Here is a 21,253-nt window from a genome sequence, read left to right as displayed (position 1 = left end):
TACATTTAAACTCAGTTTTTCACGATTCCTGACATTTAATCCTAGTAAAAATTCCCTGTATTAGATCAGTTAGGATCACCACTTTATTTTAAGAATGTGAAATGTCAGAATAATAGTAGAGAGAGTGATTTTATTTCAGCTTTTATTTCTTTCATCACATTCCCAGTGGGTCAGAAGTTTACAATACACGGAATTAGTATTTGATAGCATTGCCTTTAAATTGTTTAACTTGGGTCAAACGTTTTGGGTAGCCTTCCACAAGCTTCCCACAATAAGTTGTGTGAATTCTGGCCCTTCCTCTTGAACAGAGCTGGTGTAACTGAGTCAGGTTTGTAGGCCTCCTTGCTTGCACATATTTTTTTCAGTTCTGCCAACAAATTCTCTATGGGATTGAGGTCAGAGCTTTGTGATGGCCATTGTCCTTCAGCCATTTTGCCACAACTTTGGAAGTATGCTTGGGGTCATTGTTCATTTGGAAGACCCATTTGCGACCAAGCTTTAACTTCCTGACTGATGTCTTGAGATGTTGCTTCAATATATCCACATAATTTTCCTCCCTCATGATACCATCTATTTTGTGAAGTGCACCAGTCCCTCCTGCAGAAAAGCACCCCACAACATGACGCTGCCACCCCCGTGCTTCACGGTTGGGATGGTGTTCTTCGGCTTGCAAGCCTCCCCCTTTTTCCTCCAAACATAACGATGGTCATTATGGCCAAACAGTTCTATTTTTGTTTCATCAGACCAGAGGACATTTCTCCAAAAAGTACAATCTTTGTCCCCATGTGCAGTTGCAAACTTTTTTCTGGCTTTTTTAAGGCGGTTTTGGAGCAGTGGCTTCTTCCTTGCTGAGCGACCTTTCAGGTTATGTCGATATAGGACTCATTTTACTGTGGATATAAATACTTTTGTAGCTGTTTCCTCCAGCATCTTCACAAGGTTCTTTTGCTGTTCTTCTGGGATTGATTTGCACTTTTCGCACCAAAGTACGTTCATCTCTAATAGACAGAATGCGTCTCCTTCCTGAGCGGTATGACGGCTACGTGGTCCCATGGTGTTTATACTTGCGTACTATTGTTTGTACAAATGAACGTGGTACCTTCAGGCATTTGGAAATAGCTCCCAAGGATGAACCAGACTTGTGGAGGTCTACAATTTTTTTCTGAGGTCTTGGCTGATTTCTTTAGATTTTTCTCATGATGTCAAGTAAAGAGGCACTGAGTTTGAAGGTAGGCCTTGAAATACATCCACAGGTACACCTCCAATTGACTCAAATTATGTCAATTAGCCTATCAGAAGCTTCTAAAGCCATTACATAATTTTCTGGAATTTTCCAAGCTGTTTAAAGACACAGTCAACTTAGTTCATGTCAACTTCTGACCCACTGGAATTGTGATACAGTGAAATAATCTGTCTGTAAACAATTGTTGGAAAAATGACTTGTGTCATGCACAAAGGAGATGTCCTAACCGACTTGCCAAAAATGTAGTTTGTTAACAAGAAATGTGTGGAGTGGTTGAAAAGCGAGTTTTAATGTCTCCAACATAAGTGTCTGTAAACTTCTGACTTCAACTGTATGTAGATTTGAGAGTTTTTTCATGTACAGTGTAATCCCCCTTCTCCGACAGTGTGTTTATCCAATGTAAATTGACTTTGTCGGTAGCAGAGATCCTTCTCAGACTTGAACCTGAAACCAGCTGCTGTCAAGTCTACATCCATAGCCACATACTCCTTCACAGCCCCCCAAAGACATACTACATGCTCATTTTCCCCCTTACGATCAACGTTAAAATTGTCCCTCACTGTATGATATACTGCAGGCCCCAAGAAGGAACGCTTAAGTCTCTCTGGTGCTAAGGGACATTTTAATGAGTCCAATTACAATGCCTTTAGTATTTATGATTAATAAAACAGTCTTTATTACTGGTAGCACAGCTGTGGAAATGACTAAGCAGAGAGCAATAATATGAAATTACATATTTTACAGACCCCGAGCAGGAAATTGACCATAACAATTACGACCAAAGCACTATGGAACGGCTCAGTCGTTCCCTCACTATCTCTTTGTAAGAAGTTGTAATAATATCATAAACTATAAAGATAAACCATAAACATTGTATAGAGTCTGTAGTAGGGCGTAGTGAAGGTCAAACTCAGCAGTGAAATGCCATAGCTTTCAGCAGCAAATGGCAGAGCTGAGCAGAGTCCCATAACATTAGTTGGCAAGCGTTCATTGGACATATCACTTCACATTTTGGCTGACCTTTTGACACGTGACACATCCAATCCCTTGACCTATATTTCAAACTAGACTGCATGCTCAGTCTGCAGTCTCTACTCTTTCTCTGGAATATGTTTTAGTAAATAGATGCTTGTGTACCTTGCTAAAAAATGGGTAACACTTTACCTTAATCATCCAGTTATAATGCATTATAATGCATTGTAGGACTTGTTATGAGCATGTATGAGCCCTTTTATAATGTCAGTTTAAGACCGTTGAAAATGTAACGTATAGTGCAGGGGTAGGCAAATAGATACAGCCCCAGCCCATTTTTGTCAGAGCAGATGGTCGGGGAGTCAGAACATAATTATACTAATTTGTACACTGCAACTTGACCACAACTAAGCCCCAACTAAACCCCCTTTCATGCCTGTATTACATTGAGACACGATCACATATCTCTCTTTTGTGGGAATATATGGGAATACATTTTCTAAATTAAACAAATGTTTAGCTGAATTCCTGGTGGTTTTTGTCTTTTTTGACCCAAAACTAAACCCCGCGGGCCGGTTTTGGCCTGCGGGCAGCCTATTGCCGACTCCTGATATAGAGAGACCTAACATATTATAAGCCTTGTTATAAGACAAGGTTCACATATACAAAATTATAAAGCATTATAGCTGGATGGGTAAGTGTTACCAAAACTTGCTTCTGGGTATGCTGCATCTGCATGTCATTGGTTTTCTATTTCTATTTGGACTCCACTTCACAGGTAGAGTTTCTTCAGAAAGTGTTTTTTAATAAGCCAGATATGGTTGAGTGGTCACCCCGGGGGCGTCATGCACCACAAAAATCTGAGGGGGCACAAAGTACGTGAGGATGGTGGGGGGTGGAAGGGGGGCTAGTCCCCCTGTCCGGTAGTTGGAGAATTTGGATTTTTCAAACACCTGAAACAGCTTTTTTCATACATTCAAAATTCTATGTTAAAAATGTATGTTTTTCTGCATATCTAAACCTCTTGAGCTGTCTGTATCCTCCTGCTGTCTGTATCCTCCTGCTGTCTGTACCCTCCTGCTGTCTGTACCCTCCTGCCAGTGGTTCTTTTTTTGAAGAAACATAATAAAATGCTTCTCTGCTAAGATCTGGGTAAAATAATGAAAGGAATGTGAGTCTTATTCAGTACATTTAGTTATTGCTTGCTTTTATAAATTCTACCAACCTTGCCAGCAGGCAGGCCAGCTAAAATACAGGTAACTACCAAAATAATGGAAATGCTTGAGTAAATGAGGTATACAAAGTATATTGAAAGTTAATTAAGGAATTAACATATCACTATGCATACGGTCATGTATAAAAATGCTGGGCAGGCCATCATTTTGGCTACCATCCACAGGGCACGAGTGGTCACTGAATGGTTTGATGAGCATGAAAACGATGTAAACCATATGCCATCAGTGTCTCAGTTATCAGATTTCAACACACTTGAAGACTTATGGGAGATTCTGGAGCAGTGCCTGAGACAGAATTTTTCACCATCATCATCAAAACACTAAACGATGGAATTTCTCGTGGAAGAATGGTGTTGCATCCCTCCAATAGAGTTCCAGACACTTGTAGAATCTATGACAAGGAGCAATGAAGCTGTTCTGGCTCGTGGTGGCCCAACGCCCTATTAAGACACTTTATGTTGGTGTTTCCTTTATTTTGGCAGTTACCTGTAGTTACACAAGCTAGATACTCTAACTTGATTGATAGCCTGAAATGGCATCTGAGTAGCAAGTTATGAGTTTGGGAGATTGGGTACCTATATGGGGTAACTAAAGCAAACTTCATAACATTTCTATGTGGCTAGTAATATCAGAGGGAAACAACAACAACAATATATGGCCATGACACCTCTGGTCACCTCGACATGACACTAGGTACTCGGTGCCAGAGACTCTGCTTTCTGTGTCTGGTTTCCAAGATGGCCCCTCCAGTTTATGTTCTGGCTCGGTCATGTTGTGTTTTTGATTGTTATCTGAGTTTCGGCTTGCAGCTTTGTGTTGATCCGTATCTGACGGGAACTGCAGTCACTGGATGACCCACGATATGTTCGCATAAACAAATGTATTTCATTACTAGTGAACAGAGATACAGATTCAAAATGGGCGCCAAGCATCACAGAGATGGTGGAACTGCACATTAGTGGTGGTTTAAGTGAGTTAACCCTAATACACTATTTAAATGGAGTCTATTAGTTGCACTTCACTGGTGAGAAGGAATGCTGGCACAATATTTACATGCTGATAGGCTGTTACGTAATCCCTTTAGAATGAGCTAATGCATTCACCTTAACATTCACTCTTAACAACTGTAACACTGGCTTATGGGGATATGGTCAATCGTTTAAGACTATGTCATTTGAAATATGTCTATAATTGAGAAATGTGTTAAACTATATGTGTTGATGGTGATGAAATGGAGACAACCAAAGACTTAAGTACCCACAGTGAAATCCTACTGAGCCCCCAAAACTGACACAGAGATACATGAAGATACATGTGGTCCAGTGTAGTTGTTGTGGGGATAGATGATGAGAGAACAGCTTTGTGGGAAGCTGTCGAGAGCTGCAGAAAAAGCCACATTCTAAACCTCAACCAACAAAAGACAGAGAAGATCAGACCACCTAGACTTTGATGAGGTTTTGGTTGAGCCCATTTCAAAACTCTGAGTCTCCAGGCTTCTCAGTGCAACTTCAAGGCATTATCAACATCCCTATTGAAGTCCATTGTGTTTCTATAGAACCGTGTTTGTTTGCAGATCTCCTGACTTGACATAGCTTCGGATTTCCTTTTCTAAAGGCCTCGTAAGCAGGTTTCACTTGGCTTTTGTCGGGACGACCATTACGGTCTTGTGACGGTGGTCAACATCTTAACCCTATGAGATTTGAACGGGAATGGGGATTGGGACCCCAATTTAGGAGAGCTGAGATGTTTATATTTAGATAGTGTTTGTTTTTCCCAAGGTCTGTTAGTACAGCACCTCTCTCATGTACTGTAGCTGGCCAGTGACCTCAAGGTCTGTTAGTACAGCACCTCTCTCGTGTACTGTAGCTGGCCAGTGACCTCAAGGTCCTTGGTCCCCAGCTCGCAGCTCCGCAGCTCACTCTTCCAGTCATCATTAGAGATTAGATGACATGTAAAAGCGAGAAGATTACAGTAAACGTTTACACAGGGTTCCTGCATCAGGGGGCCCATCGGGATAGCATACAGGGGCCAGGCAGCCTTTTTAGAACAGGCACTGCCTATTGAATACAGTGGAGGCTGGTAAGAGGAGGAAGACTCATAGAAATGACTGGAATGGAACGGCTGAAATGGTATTAATACCATTCCATTCCATTTATTTCATTCCATCCATTGAGCCTGTCCTCTGATTTAAAGAGATACCAGCTAGGGCTGTGGCGGTCATGAAATTTTGTCAGTCTGTGATTTTCAAGCAAATAACTGCCGCTCTCACGGTAATTGACCGTTAATTAACATAAACACATTTAGCATCTCCTGGCTTCCACACACAGCCTACAAGCCACTGATACAGACCATTGGAACATCTACAAAAAAATCTATGTAATATAGCCTACACCATCACAATAAATCCATTATTTACTTTAGACAGGTCAAAAGAAACATGAGATGAAGAAAATGTAGTCTATTTCAGAAGAACAGAATAGCATACTCTGAGTTGTTAAGCCCTGATCTGACTATGCCGTATTGCTGTGGGCTACACTCGTTTATTTAGCAGACAAGATTTGCTTTGAATTCCATGGTATTATTTTATAGTATGAAGAATACAATTGAACAAAGCTGAATAAAATAGAAAGGATATTTTCTCCAAACTATTTGAGGGAGGACGCACATGCGGTGTAACGGGTGTTAAGAAGAGGAGGAGTAGGGATTGGACCAAAGCGCAGCGTGGAGTGTAGACATAATTAAGTTTATTAAAGTAAATACGAAAACCGAAAACACTTCAATAAACTACAAAATAACAAACGCATGTAGACTGACCTAAAACATGAGAACTTACATATAACACGAAGAACGCACGAACAGGTACAGACTACAACAAACGAACGAACAAACCGAAACAGTCCCGTGTGGTGCAACATACACAGACACGGAAGACAATCACCCACAAACAAACAGTGTGAACAGCCTACCTTTATATGGTTCTCAATCAGAGGAAACGTCAAACACCTGTCCCTGATTGAGAACCATATAAGGCTAATTACCACTAACCTAAACATAGAAACACAAAACATAGAATGCCCACCCCAACTCACGCCCTGACCAACTAAACACATACAAAATTAACAGAAAACAGGTCAGGAACGTGACAGAACCCCCCCCTTCAAGGTGCGAACTCCGGACGCACCACCAAAAGTCTAGGGGAGGGTCTGGGTGGGCATCTGTCCACGGTGGCGGCTCAGGCTCTGGGCGTGGTCCCCATCCCACCATAATAAATCCCCGCTTCTTTATCCCCCTCACAATGACCACCCTCCAAATAACCCCACCTAAATTAAGGGGCATCACCGGGATAAGTAGCAGCACCGGGATAAGGAGCAGCACCGGGATAAGGGGCAGCTCCGGACTGAGGGACGGCAGCTCCGGACTGGATGGCGGATCCTGGCTGGCTGGCTCTGGCGGATCCTGGCTGGCTGGCTCTGGCGGATCCTGGCTGGATGACGGCTCTGGCTGGTCATGGCTGGATGACGGCTCTGGCTGGTCATGGCTGGATGACGGCTCTGGCTGGTCATGGCTGGATGACGGCTCTGGCTGGTCATGGCTGGATGACGGCTCTGGCTGGTCATGGCTGGATGACGGCTCTGGCTGGTCATGGCTCGCTGACGGCTCTGGCTGGTCATGGCTCGCTGACGGCTCTGGCTGGTCATGGCTCGCTGACGGCTCTGGCTGGTCATGGCTCGCTGACGGCTCTGGCTGATCCTGTCTGGCGGAAGGCTCTGGCTGATCCTGTCTGGCGGAAGGCTCTGGCTGATCCTGTCTGGCGAAAGGCTCTGGCTGATCCTGTCTGGCGAAAGGCTCTGGCTGATCCTGTCTGGCGAAAGGCTCTGGCTGATCCTGTCTGGCAGAAGGCTCTGGCTGATCCTGTCTGGCGGAAGGCTCTGGCTGATCCTGTCTGGCGGAAGGCTCTGGCTGATCCTGTCTGGCGGAAGGCTTTGGCTGCTCCTGTCTGGCGGAAGGCTCTAGCGGCTCCTGTCTGGCGGAAGGCTCTAGCGGCTCCTGTCTGGCGGACGGCTCTGAAGGCTCATGGCAGACGGGCGGCTTTGCAGGCTCATGGCAGACGGGCGGCTTTGAAGGCTCAGTACCGACGGGCAGTTCATGCGGCGCTTGGCAGACGGACAGTTCAGACGGCGTTGGGCAGACGGGCAGTTCAGGCGCCGTTGGGCAGACGGGCAGTTCAGGCGCCGCTTGGCAGACGGGCAGTTCAGGCGCCGCTTGGCAGACGGCAGACTCTGGCCGGCTGAGACGCACTGTAGGCCTGGTGCGTGGTACCGGAACTGGAGGTACCGGGCTAAGGACACGCACCATCAGGCTAGTGCGGGGAACAACAGGGCACACTGGACTCTCAAAGCGTACTATAGGCCTGGTGCGTGGTACCGTCACTGGTGGTACCGGGCTGAGGGCACGCACATCAGGGCGAGTACGGGGAGAAGGAACAGTGCGTACAGGGCTCTGGAGATGCACAGGAGGCTTGATGCGTGGTGCCGGGACTGGTGGTACTGGGCTGGAGACACGCACCATAGGGCTAGTGCGTGGAGGAGGAACAGGGCTCTGGAGACGCACTGGAAGCCTGGTGCGTGGTGTAGGCACAGGTGGTACTGGGCTGGAGCGGAGAGGTGGCGCCGGAAATACCGGACCGTGCAGGCGTACTGGCTCCCTTGAGCACCGAGCCTGCCCAACCTTACCTGGTTGTATGCTCCCCGTCGCCCGACCAGTGCGGGGAGGTGGAATAACCCGCACCGGGCTATGTAGGCGAACCGGGGACACCATGCGTAAGGCTGGTGCCATGTAAGCCGGCCCGAGGAGACGCACTGGTGGCCAGATGTGTAGAGCCGGCTTCATGGCACTTGGCTCAATGCTCAATCTGGCCCGGCCGATACGAGGAGCTGGTATGTACCGCACCGGGCTATGCACACGTACAGGAGACACCATGCGCTCTACTGCGTAACACGGTGTCTGCCCGTACTCTCGCTCTCCACGGTAAGTACAGGGAGTAGGCGCAGGTCTCCTACCTGACTTCGCCACTCTCCCTCTTACCCCCCCCCCAAGAAATTTTTGGGGTTTACTCACAGGCTTCCTACCGCGTCGTCGTGCTGCCTCCATTCGCCGGTATCCCTCCTCGCACTGCGCCAGAGAATCCCAGGCGGGCTCCGGCACTCGCCCTGGGTTGATCGCCCACCTGTCGATCTCCTCCCACGTAGTGTAGCCCAGATCCTTCTCCTGCTTCCGAGCTAGCTCCTCGAAACGCCGCCTCTCTGCTTTCGCTGCCTCCAGCTCAGCTTTGGGGCGGCGATATTCTCCTGGTTGAGCCCAGGGTCCCTTTCCGTCCAATATTTCCTCCCAAGTCCACGAGTCCTGGTTCTTTGGCCGCTGCTGCTGGTTCCTCTCACGCTGCTTGATCCTTGGTTGGTGGGTGATTCTGTAACGGGTGTCCTCCTCCTCTTCGGAAGAAGAGGAGGAGTAGGGATTGGACCAAAGCGCATCGTGGAGTGTAGACATAATTAAGTTTATTAAAGTAAATACGAAAACCGAAAACACTTCAATAAACTACAAAATAACAAACGCACGTAGACTGACCTAAAACATGAGAACTTACATATAACACGAAGAACGCACGAACAGGTACAGACTACAACAAACGAACGAACAAACCGAAACAGTCCCGTGTGGTGCAACATACACAGACACGGAAGACAATCACCCACAAACAAACAGTGTGAACAGCCTACCTTTATATGGTTCTCAATCAGAGGAAACGTCAAACACCTGTCCCTGATTGAGAACCATATAAGGCTAATTACCACTAACCTAAACATAGAAACACAAAACATAGAATGCCCACCCCAACTCACGCCCTGACCAACTAAACACATACAAAATTAACAGAAAACAGGTCAGGAACGTGACATGCGGCTATTCTGTTTTGAGTGGTTAACAAAGAAACAGGTACTTCTATATGCTTAATTTTGTCACGACTTCCTCCGAAGTCGGTCCCTCTCCTTGTTCGGGTGGCGTTCGGCGGTCGACGTCACCGACCTTCTAGCCATCACCGATCCACTTTTCAGTTTCAATTTGTTTTGTTTTTGTTTTCTACACACCTGGTTTCAATTCCCCCCATTACATGTTCATTATTTAACCCTCTGGTTTCCCCCATGTTTGTGTGCGTGTTTGTTTTATTGTTAGGCTGTATTCTGACGGCTGGTATTATTGTTGCCGGTTTTGTTGTTACGCCCGTTTATTTCATGGTACCGGTATTTTTCCAGCACCATAGTATTGTGTTTGTACTGGTGTTTTATTGTATTAAATACCTTGTCCACGCATCTCAGCTCTCCTGCGCCTGACTCCTTTCACCAGTTACCCACAGCCTTGACAAATTTAGAGTTATTTTTGTAACTTTAGTTGTGATAGCAATGTTGGGCTATGTTTAGATTTTTAATACAGTCTAAGGCTGCATGATGCGACTCTAATGGTGAATTGAAAATAGTCGCATGAAAGGCTTTGTTTTTTGCGCAGGCTGTGCACACTTCATCATTCTCTCATTCACAATTTGACAAGCACTTGATATGCTTCGAATTTCCCTGCTGCATCCCCTTTGTGTGGCCGTAATGCCTTTTCTAGCCAGCGAACATTGGCCCTACAATTCCCTTCTCCTGGCTGGTGCCCAAGCACCTCTCACTCACATGGTTCTCTGTCATGCGATACGGTCTTTCTCACAGGATACAAGTGAAGACACACATCAGGGATGTAACTGTGCGTGTCCTTATCAAGGCGCATATTGAAGATATTGGATGTCCACATTTACTTTTCGTCAGCCAACAAGATGAGGCCTAACGAACAACAAAACCACTAGCCTATGTCAATCTACTATCCCCCATAGTACAAAAGTTGACCTATTCTGTTCATGAAATAATTATTCCAGACAGTCTGGGACAGTTGTGGGATGTGATAGATTCCAAATTAATACATCCACTAGTATCAAAAAACCTGTTTTAAGCAATGAGCTTGATGCAACAGATCAGAACATTTAGCTTAAAATGTTGATAAACTATTAGGCTATTCACATTATAAGCGCACACGGCAGTAGGCTATAATGTTCCATTAGCAGGAAAACACCATTCTCAAAAGTGACTGCAAATGTGATTATACATATAATGCTTTTATTCTGAAGGTGCATTTTTATGGTGAAAACTATCTTCCAAACTTTAAACTAACACGCTGGGTATGTATGCAAGTAAGGCTCTACACCAGTTGTAAAGCGGATTAATGTGCTTCATTTTAAGAAGTTATTTGGCCAAACATAGGCCTATGGGCTAGGCTACATGAGGTGTGCGACTATGATTTGAATGAGTCACCAAAAAAAGGAAATTGCTGTTTCTTGCCTTAAGGATATACGCTGCACCGGCTAGATAGAACAGCACAAGACAAGGGGGGGGGTGGTCTATGCATATATGTAAACAACAGGTGGTGCACGAAATCTAAGGAAGTCTCTAGATTTTTGTCACCACACTATTTGCCAAGAGAGTTTTCATCTATACTTTTTGTGGTTGTTTATTTACCACCACAGACAGATGCTGGCACTAAGACCGCACTCAGTCAGCTGTATAATGAAATAAGCAAACAGGAAAATACTCACCCAGAGGTGGCGCTCCTAGTGGCTGCAAACTTTAATGCAGGGAAACTTAAATCAGTTTTACCTAATCTCTATCAACATGTTAAATGCGCAACCAGAGGGAGAAAAAATTCTAGATCACCTGTAATCCACACACAGAGACGTGTACAAAGCTCTCCCTCGCCCTCCATTTGGTAAATCTGACCACAATTCTATCCTCCTGATTCCTGCTTACAAGCAAAAATGAAAGCAGGAAGCACCAGTGACTCGGTCTATATAAAAAGTGGTCAGATGAAGCAGATGCTAAACTACAGGACTGTTTTGCTATCACAGACTGGAACATGTTCCGGGATTCTTCCGATTGCATTGAGGAGTACACCACATCAGTCACTGGCTTTATCAATAAGTGCATCGAGGATGTCGACCCCACAGTGACTGTACGTACATACCCCAACCAAAATCCATGGATTACTGGCAGCATCCTCACTGAGCTAAACGGTAGAGCTGCCACTTTCAAGACACTAACCCGGAAGCTTATAAGAAATCCTGCTATGCCCTCCGACGAACCATCAAACAGGCAAAGCACAATCATACTACACCGGCTCCGACACTTGTCTTATGTGGCAGGGCTTCAAACTATTACAGACTACAAAGGGAAGCACAGCCGCGAGCTGCCCACGGACACAAGCCTACCAGACGAGCTAAATCACTTCTATGCTCGCTTCGAGGCAAGCAACACTGAGGCATGCATGAGAGCATCAGCTGTTCCGGGACGACTGTGGGATCACGCTCTCCGTAGCCGACGTGAGTAAGACCTTAAAACAGGTCAACATTCGCAAGGCCACGGGGCCAGACGGATTACCAGGACGTGTGCTCCGGGCATGTGCTGACCAACTGGCAGTTGTCTTCACTGACATTTTCAACATGTCCCTGACTGACTCTGTAATACCAACATGTTTCAAGCAGACCACCATAGTCCCTGTGCCCAAGAACATTAAGGCAACCTGCCCAAATGACTACGACCCGTAGCACTCATGTCCATAGTCATGAAGTGCTTTGAAAGGCTGGTAATAGCCCACATCAACACCATTATCCCAGAAACCCTAGACCCACTCCAATTTGCATACCGCCCAAACAGATCCAAGGATATGCAATCTCTATGGCTCCCCACACTGCCCTTTCCCGCCTGGACTAAAGGAACACCTACGTGTGAATGCTATTCATTGACTACAGCTCAGCGTTCAACACCATAGTGTCCTCTTAGCTCATCACTAAGCTAAGGATCCTGGGACTAAACACCTCCCTCTGCAACTGGATCCTTGACTTCCTGACGGGCCACCCCCAGATGGTGAGGGTAGATAGCAACACATCTGCCACGCTGATCCTCAACACTGGAACCCCTCAGGGGTGCATGCTCAGTCCCCTTCTGTACTTTCTGTTCACCCACGACTGCGTGGCCAGGCACGATCCAACACCATCATTAAGTTTGCAGATGACACAACAGTGGTAGGCCTGATCACCGACAACGACGAGACAGCCTATAGGGAGGAGGTCAGAGACCTGGCCTGGTGGTGCCAGAATAACAACCTCTCCCTCAACGTAACCAAGACTAGGGAGATGATTGTGGACTACAGGAAAAGGAGGACCGAGCACGCCCCCATTCTCATCGACGGGGCTGTATTTGAGCAGGTTGAGAGCTTCAAGTTCCTTGGTGTCCACATCACCAACAAACTAGAACGGTCCAAACACACCAAGACAGTCATGAAGAGGGCTCAACAAAGCCTATTCCCCCTCGGGAAACTAAAAATATTTGGCATGGGTCCTCAGATCCTCAAAAGGTTCTACAGCTGCAATATTGAGAGCATCCTGACTGGTTGCCTCACTGCCTGGTACGGCAACTGCTCGGCCTCCGACCGCAAGGCACTACAGAGGGTAGTGCGTACGGCCCAGTACATCACTGGGGCTAAGCTGCCTGCCATCCAGGACCTCTACAACAGGTGGTGTCAGAGGAAGGCCCTAAAAATGGTCAAAGACCCCAAGCCATAAGACTCCTGAACAGGCAATCAAATGGCTCTTTTACGCCAACCCCTCTTTTACACTACTGCTACTCTCTGTTTATCATATATGCATAGTCACTTTAACCATACCTACATGTACATACTACTTCAATCAGCCCGACTAACCGGTGCCTGTATATAGCCTCGCTACTGTTATTTTTCACTGTCTTTTTACTGTTGTTTTTTTATTTTTTACTTATCTGTTTTTCACCTAATACCTATTTTTTACTTAAAAATTGCACTGTTGGTTAAGTAAACATTTCACTGTAAGGTCTACACTTGCTGTATTCGGCGCACATGACAAAAAAACTTTTAAGCTGGGCATCATTCACAAGTGATAATATATCATTCACTAGTGATAGGCTAATATTGTCACCCATCAGACTATTCTTGATTTAATCTTGTCTTTCCATATACTAAATAATATGTGTGCAATTTTTATTTATTTAGAATGGACCATTATCATGCACCTGTCTCGAAACAGGGGCAGGGGGAAAAACACTTAAATAGCGAACGGAGGATGCTTTTCCCGTGGTTCATTTTCATGCCAGCCAGGTAGGCTATACTCCTTTTGTAAAGAGAAGCAATGTGCTTAATATTAGGAAAGTTAATACATATAGTAGGTCTAGCCTATAGAAAGCTGATGGGATCCTCTTTTTAATAGAGTCCCTCACACTGTTTTCTCACTCAAAATGTATAGCCTATAGACATGTTACGCAACGTGAGCTCATGGGCTCCCATGAAGTGTTTGATTAGATTTTCAATTAAATTTGCATTGATGTCAGCGTGATTAGAGGGACAATAGAGTGCTGAGTACCAGGCCGTTAGTAAGTTTGGTAGGCTACTAATAACCATCAGCGGCTATAGAGCTGGGAGAAGCCTAATTACAGTGACGACGCGGTCACGTGGAATTTGACTGCCATCATGACTCGTGACCGCCGGTGTGGTGGTAATACGGTCACGTAACAGCCCTCGTACCTGCCACCACTGACAGGCAGAAATATTGACGACATCATATCCATGCCAGAATACTTTTGTTTGTGGAAGTGGGCCTCTTCGAGTTAGCCACAGAATTGGAGACCAGTTACATTTACCTATAATGATTACAAGTCATGTTTCAAGCTATAGGGCACAGATGCTTTGTAGCAGCCCCTTATTTTTGGGCCACCTGCCACAGTAGGTAACCTGCCAAGGGCCATGTGCTTTAGTTAGTATTTAGAAGTTCTGTTGCGTGCGGTGTGTGTTTGGTGGTAACCACAAGCCCCCCGTCCCCCTTGGTGCAGCGCCCCACCTTCCCTCCAATATGATTTCCATTCCAAACTCCCCTCCACCTGTGCAACCACTCCCCAATCTCTGCACTGAAGTAGCTCTACCTTCAGCTGTCACTAACTCTCGCTGGGTGACTCGTCTGCTGGTTGTTTCAGCACACTCTTGGCTGTAAATTGCTGCAGTCTGGTAGCGCTCCCTTTTCATGTTCCTTTCATGTTCTGGCCGTCGTGAAAGTGAATCGCCCTCCCTAATGTATCGTACCCCCAGGCAGATGTGGTCCAGCCTGGCCCAGTCCCGCCTCATTGAGCAGCATGACCAGCGCTGATAGTTTGATGTGGTTCTCATTACACTGACAAAAATCACCGGCGTGACTGGCGCTCGCACGTCAACTCTCTTAGCTGGAATAATGACTGGAGGCCAGCCGGTCATAGAGACGAGGAAAGAAGAAGTGGTTTGTGTACAGACGTAAAGGAAAAGGGAAATACCCATTGTGTTGTGAAAAAGTATGGTATGTGTGATAAACTGCTGAACCACTGATAAACAGCAAGACACAATCATATATCTTTACTATGTGGATGGGTAAACAGAGAGAGATGGATGGGTGGGTGGCACAGGAGGTTGGTGGAACCTTAATTGGGGAGAACAGGCTGTTGGTAATGACTGGAGCGGGATCAGTGGAATGATATCAAATACATCAAACACATGATTTCCATTTGTTTGATGCCGTTCCATTTGCTCTGTTCCGGCCATTATTATGAGACGTTCTCCCCTCAACAGCTTCCACTGGTGGGTGGGTGGATTTAGGGATTGAAGGATGAATGGACAATCATACAGGCAGAAGACAAACAACACCAATAATACCCGGCATTATACCTAAAGCGGACACGGCCATTGGCTGCACAGAGTCGCATTAAGAGAAATTACATGCAGCTTTGTTTACGAGTTCAACCACTGGAATGTGAGATGTAATTACAGCTCCATTAGGCTGATAGAAATAATTTTTTGTTTAATGATTTTCAATTTGAGTGTCATTATTTCTATATAGCCCACACTTTCTCGTTCTGAACTTCTAACGCGAGTGGGACGGGTGTGGCTTCTTGACAATAATCACAAGAGCAGCTCCTCACCGATGTGACCGTTCTAAAGCAGTTACAGCTTGTACACCGCCAAAACACCAGCTATGCGGGTGTCGGCTATCGCAGGTTAACGCTTGATCTGCATGAATCTAGGACTTAGACACTGACATGACACAGGCAGACAAAGAACAGACATCCAGACATCTTTGTGATCAAGCAGAGTGAGTTATTTCCTCAGCTGTGAGGGCCAGGTGTGTGTGACTGTGATTTGGGCTGAGAGGCAGCAGTTCTGGGGCGTAGAACGTAATAACGTGCCTGTGATTAAGAGGCAGAGACTGGGGCATACAGGGAGCTGCCTGCTCATTCAGATAAACATCTTCTGACACGATAGCCCTGTATACCATGTTTGTGTGTGTGACTCCCAGAGAGGGCCCACAGCTGCTTGTTTTGGAGAGAAGATGCTACACACACACACACTGTCTCCCCTGCCTTAGATCACTTAGTGCGCTGACTCATACACACAGTCCCAATGCCAGACCCCCCCCCCCCTGCCTGGACCACTCACACAACCATAAACCCCACAGACTCACACACACAGACTCACTCACAAAGACTTACAGACACAGACTCACACACACATGGGGGGGAAACAAACACACGCAAGTCTGCCTCCCTCACAGCAGCTCTCAAAAGGTTGGCTAGTTTTGAAACGTGACTGTTTGCACATCAGGTGTTAATGTGTTTGTTTGGTTAGCAGGAGGTGTACAGACGTGCGTGTGGGGAGAGTTGCATTTTGTTAGTGTATGTCTTTTGAGGGTGGGTGGCTGAGGGTGGGTGGAGTTAAGGAATGGAGGAAAGGTGTGTAGGCGCGTATTTCTGGGTGTGTGTATTCACATCTGTCCGGGTGTGTGTGTCAGTCCAGGAGTGTGTGTCTGGGCCAGGAGTGTTGCAGGGAGGTCAAACCCCGGTCCAGGTAATTTGCCACAGATGAAACCCTACGCCATTCCAGGGGACCCACACAAACAAACGTTTCAAAGCTGCAGGAAATCTATTAGCACCTGGTGGGACTCTCTCCTCCCTGTCCCCCTCCCCAATCTCACCTCTCCACGCCCCAACCCAGTTAATAAAGCCACACAAGACCACAGCAGTCCCGCTGTGCCAATAAAAGGGCCTTGCGCCAAGGGCAGGCGTGGGTGGGGGTCTATGGTGGCAGGGGTTGAAGGGGAGGCAAATTTATTTAGGCTTGTCCTCCAACACACGTGGAGCCCGTTAGCAGTGAATGAGGTGCCAGACAACCTTGCAGCTGCGGCCACACCAACTAAGAGCTTTTATAGTGATGGTCAGTGATGGTCTCCCAGCTTAGCCTTGCATTGTTGGTAGAAGTTGCCCATAACTACTGGTCCAGAGTCAAATGTTTGTGTTCAGTATAGGTGTTCGGGTTTGGGTGATCTGAACCTAGATCTGTGATTAGAGGTAAAGTATTGGATCTTCACCCAGACTTTCTGCTGCCCCCAGAGAAAAGGATGCTCACCCTCGTTTAGTCAGCCAGCATGTGTTCAACACCCTGGGTTTTACAACTCAGGTGACCACCAGCTATGTGTCTGTCTCATGCTTTGACAACTTCCAGATAAAACAGTGACGCGTGTGAATAACCACGGCAGTTTACTTTAGCTTACCTCAGCTTCAGCGTGCTAAATCAATTAGCCTTTAGCCTTGACGTAGGCACAATGCAGACTGTCTATATCTCTCCATCCTCTGTTGTTCGTCCTTCTAACTACATTACCTAAGTCAACTGGATTTGGAGCGGGCGGTCGCCTGCCTGCGTCAAGTTTTCAAGTTAATTGGATTTATGTGCAGGAATGTTTTCCGAAGCAGCACTTGTGAAATACCTCCACATCTGCTCTCCATTAGCTAGTGGATGAAACACACCACCATATGGTGAGGAGAGCCCCTAACACCTTGATTCACTGGGTTAAGATTCTGTGATTGTGATTTTATTATGGGGACGTTAGGGGAAAGACTTGGTTTCTGCTCAGTGAGCAAAGCTTTATCGCTTTCTGTCTGTAAGCTCTCCTCCTGTCTGTCTAGTGCTCTCTTGCTGTGCCATATGAACAGTGGTCCCTCCTTCTAAAACTCTCCATCTCCCTGTCACTCTTCATCTGTGTGTCCCATTGGTTTCAACTCAGTGAGCACAAAGCTCTCTCTCTCTCTCTCTCTCTCTCTCTCTCTCTCTCTCTCTCTCTCTCTCTCTCTCTCTCTCTCTCTCTCTCAATTCAATTCAAGGCATGGGAAACATATGTTAACGTCATAAACAAAAGTGAAATAAACAATAACAATTAACAGTAAACATTACACTCACAGAAGTTCCAAAAGAATAAAGACATTTCAAATGTCATATTATGTCTATATACAGTGTGGTAACGATGTGCAAATAGTTCAAGAACAAAAGGGGAAATAAATAAACATAAATATGGGTTGCATTTACAATGGTGTTTGTTCTTCACTGGTTGCCACAACAGGTCACACATATTGCTGCTGTGATGGCACACTGTGATATTTCACCCAGTAGATATGGGAGTTTATCAAAATTGGGTTTGTTTTCAAATTATTTGTGGATATGTGTAATCTGAGGGAAATAGGTGGCTCTAATATGATCATACATTTAGCAGGAGGTTAGGGAGTGCAGCTCAGTTTCCACCTCATTTTGTGGGCAGTGTGCACATAGCCTGTCTTCTCTTGAGAGCCAGGTCTGCCTTCTCAATAGCAAGGCTATGCTCACTGAGTCTGTACATAGTCAACGTTTTCCTTAAATTTGGGTCAGTCACAGTGGTCAGGTATTTTGCCATTGTGTACTCTCTGTTTAGGGCCAAATAGAATTCTAGTTTGCTCTGTTTTTTTGTAATTCTTTCCAATGTGTCTTTTTGGTTTCTCATGATTTGGTTGGGTCTAATTGTGTTGCTGTCCTGGGGCTCTGTTGGGTCTGTTTGTGTTTGTGAACGGTGCCCCAGGACCAGCTTGCTTAGGGGACTCTAATTCTGCTCTGCATGCATTATTTGGTGTTTTACGTTGTACAATGGGGATATTTTTGCAGAATTATGCATGCAGAGTCTCAATTTGTTGTTTGTCCCATTTTGTGAATTAGTGGTTGGTGAGCGGACCCCAGACCTCACAACCATAAAGGGCAGTGGGTTCTATAACTGATTCAAGTATTTTTAGCCAGATCCTAACTTGTATGTCAAATTTTATGTTTCTTTTGATTGCATAGAAGGCCCTTCTTGCCTTGTCTCTCAGCTCGTTCACAACTTTGTGGAAGTTACCAGTGACGCTGATGTTTAGGCCGAGGTATGTATAGTTTTTTTGTGTGCTCTAGGGCAAAGGTGTCTAGATGGAATTTGTATTTGTGGTCCTGGCAACTGGACCTTTTATGGAACACCATTATTTATGTTTTACTGAGATTTACTGTCAGGGCCCAGGTCTGACAGAATCTGTGCAGAAGATCTAGGTGCTGCTGTAAGCCCTCCTTGGTTGGGGACAGAAGCACCAGATCATCAGCAAACAGTAGACATTTGACTTCAGATTCTTGTAGGGTGCTGAAGACTGTTCTAGTGCCCTCGCCAATTTGTTGATATATCTGTTAAAGAGGGTGGGGCATAAGCTGCATCCTCTCTCTCTCTCTCTCTCTCTCTTCCTCACTGTTCTCCCTTTTTTGCTCTCTAACACATTCTCATCATTCCTTTTGCCCATTTGCTGTTTCCCTACATTTCCGTACCTCTCTCTATGGAATGTATTCTTTCTCCCCTCCCCTTCCTGCTTCTCCACCTGTCACTATTTTCCTCAAAGTCAACACTACTTTCTATGTTAAGTCAACACTACTTTCTATGTTAAGTCAATACTACTTTCTATGTTAAGTCAACACTACTTTCTGTGTTAAGTCAACACTACTTTCTATGTTAAGTCAACACTACTTTCTATTTTAAGTCAACACTACTTTCTATGTTAAGTCAACACTACTTTCTATGTTAAGTCAACACTACTTTCTATGTTAAGTCAACACTACTTTCTATGTTAAGTCAACACTACTTTCTATGTTAAGTCAACACTACTTTCTATGTTAAGTCAACACTACTTTCTATGTTAAGTCAACACTACTTTCTATTTTAAGTCAACACTACTTTCTATGTTAAGTCAACACTACTTTCTATGCTAAGTCAACACTACTTTCTATTTTAAGTCAACACTACTTTCTATGTTAAGTCAACACTACTTCTATGTTAAGTCAATACTACTTTCTATGTTAAGTCAACACTACTTTCTGTTTAACCTTTGATATCCTCACCGCTAAAGCTGTTTATGTTGTCCAGTTACTTTCCATGCTTCACTGGACCCAGAGAGGGAAAACTAACATGTGGGTCCTCCAACCCCCGTGACCTCTCATCTGTAACTGGAGAGGGGAAACAGGACCCACCTAATTGGGGCGAAGCGTTGGGGGTGGAGGGAGTTGTTAGGGGTGGAGGAGGATTGTTATTCTAGCATCAGGGGGTCAGAGGTGAAAAAAAGGAGATCACACAGACCAATTAGCCCCCCTCTGGGGTGTGAGTGGAGGAATGGGGTGAGGGAAGTGGGATTAGGTGAGGGGAGTGGGATAGGGTGAATGTAAATAAGGTGTAAAGGGGTGGGACGGGTATCGCTATATTACCCAGGTGGCCTAAAGGCGGGGTGTGTGTGTGTGTGTGTGTGTGTGTGTGTGTGTGTGTGTGTGTGTGTGTGTGTGTGTGTGTGTGTGTGTGTGTGTGTGTGTGTGTGTGTGTGTGTGTGTGTGTGTGTGTGTGTGTGTGTGTGTTTGCCCATGGGTGTGCTCATGTGTGTATTTCCAAACATATTTATGTACAAATGGCGCATACACGTTCACATACAACATATATACTGTATATGACTGTGTGTGAGTAAATGCATAAGCATGTACAGTACAAGTCAAAAGTTTGGACACACCTACTCATTCCAGGGTTTTTATTTATTTTTACTATTTTGTACATTGTAGAAAAGTAGTGAAGACATCAAAACCATGAAATAACACATATGGAATCAGGTAGTAACCAAAAAGTGTTAAACAAATCAAAATATATTTTATATTTGAGATTCTTCAAATAGCCACCCATTGCCTTGATGACAGCTTTGCACACTTGGCATTCTCTCAACCAGCTTCATGAGGTAGTCACCTGGAAAACATTTCAATTATCACGTGTGCCTTCTTAAAAGTTAATTTGTGGAATTTCTTCCCTTCTTAATGCATTTGAGCCAATCAGTTGTGTTGTGACAAGGTAGGGGTGGTATACAGAAGATATCCCTATTTGGTAAAAGACCAAGTCCATATTATGGCAAGAACAGCTCAAATAAGCAAAGAGAAATGACAGTCCTTCATTACTCCAACTATCAAGCTCTATGATGAAACTGGGTCTCATGAGGACCGCCACAGGACCGGAAGACCCAGAGTTACTTCTACTGCAGAGGATAAGTTCATTCGAGTTAACTGCACCTCAGATTGCAGCCCAAATAAATGCTTCACAGAGTTCAAGTAACAGACACATCTCAACATCAACTGTTCAGAGGAGACTGCGTGGATCAGGCCTTCATGGTCGAATTGCTGCAAAGAAACCACTACTAAAGGACACCAATAAGAAGAATAGACTTGATTGGGCCAATAAACATGAGCAATGGACATTAGACCAGTGGAAATCTGTCCTTTG

This window comes from Salvelinus namaycush, chromosome 6 (assembly GCF_016432855.1).
Source record: "Salvelinus namaycush isolate Seneca chromosome 6, SaNama_1.0, whole genome shotgun sequence".
Taxonomy (NCBI): Eukaryota; Metazoa; Chordata; class Actinopteri; order Salmoniformes; family Salmonidae; genus Salvelinus; species Salvelinus namaycush.
The sequence above is the reverse complement of the archived record's forward strand: the minus strand, read 5'-3'. Positions refer to the sequence as shown.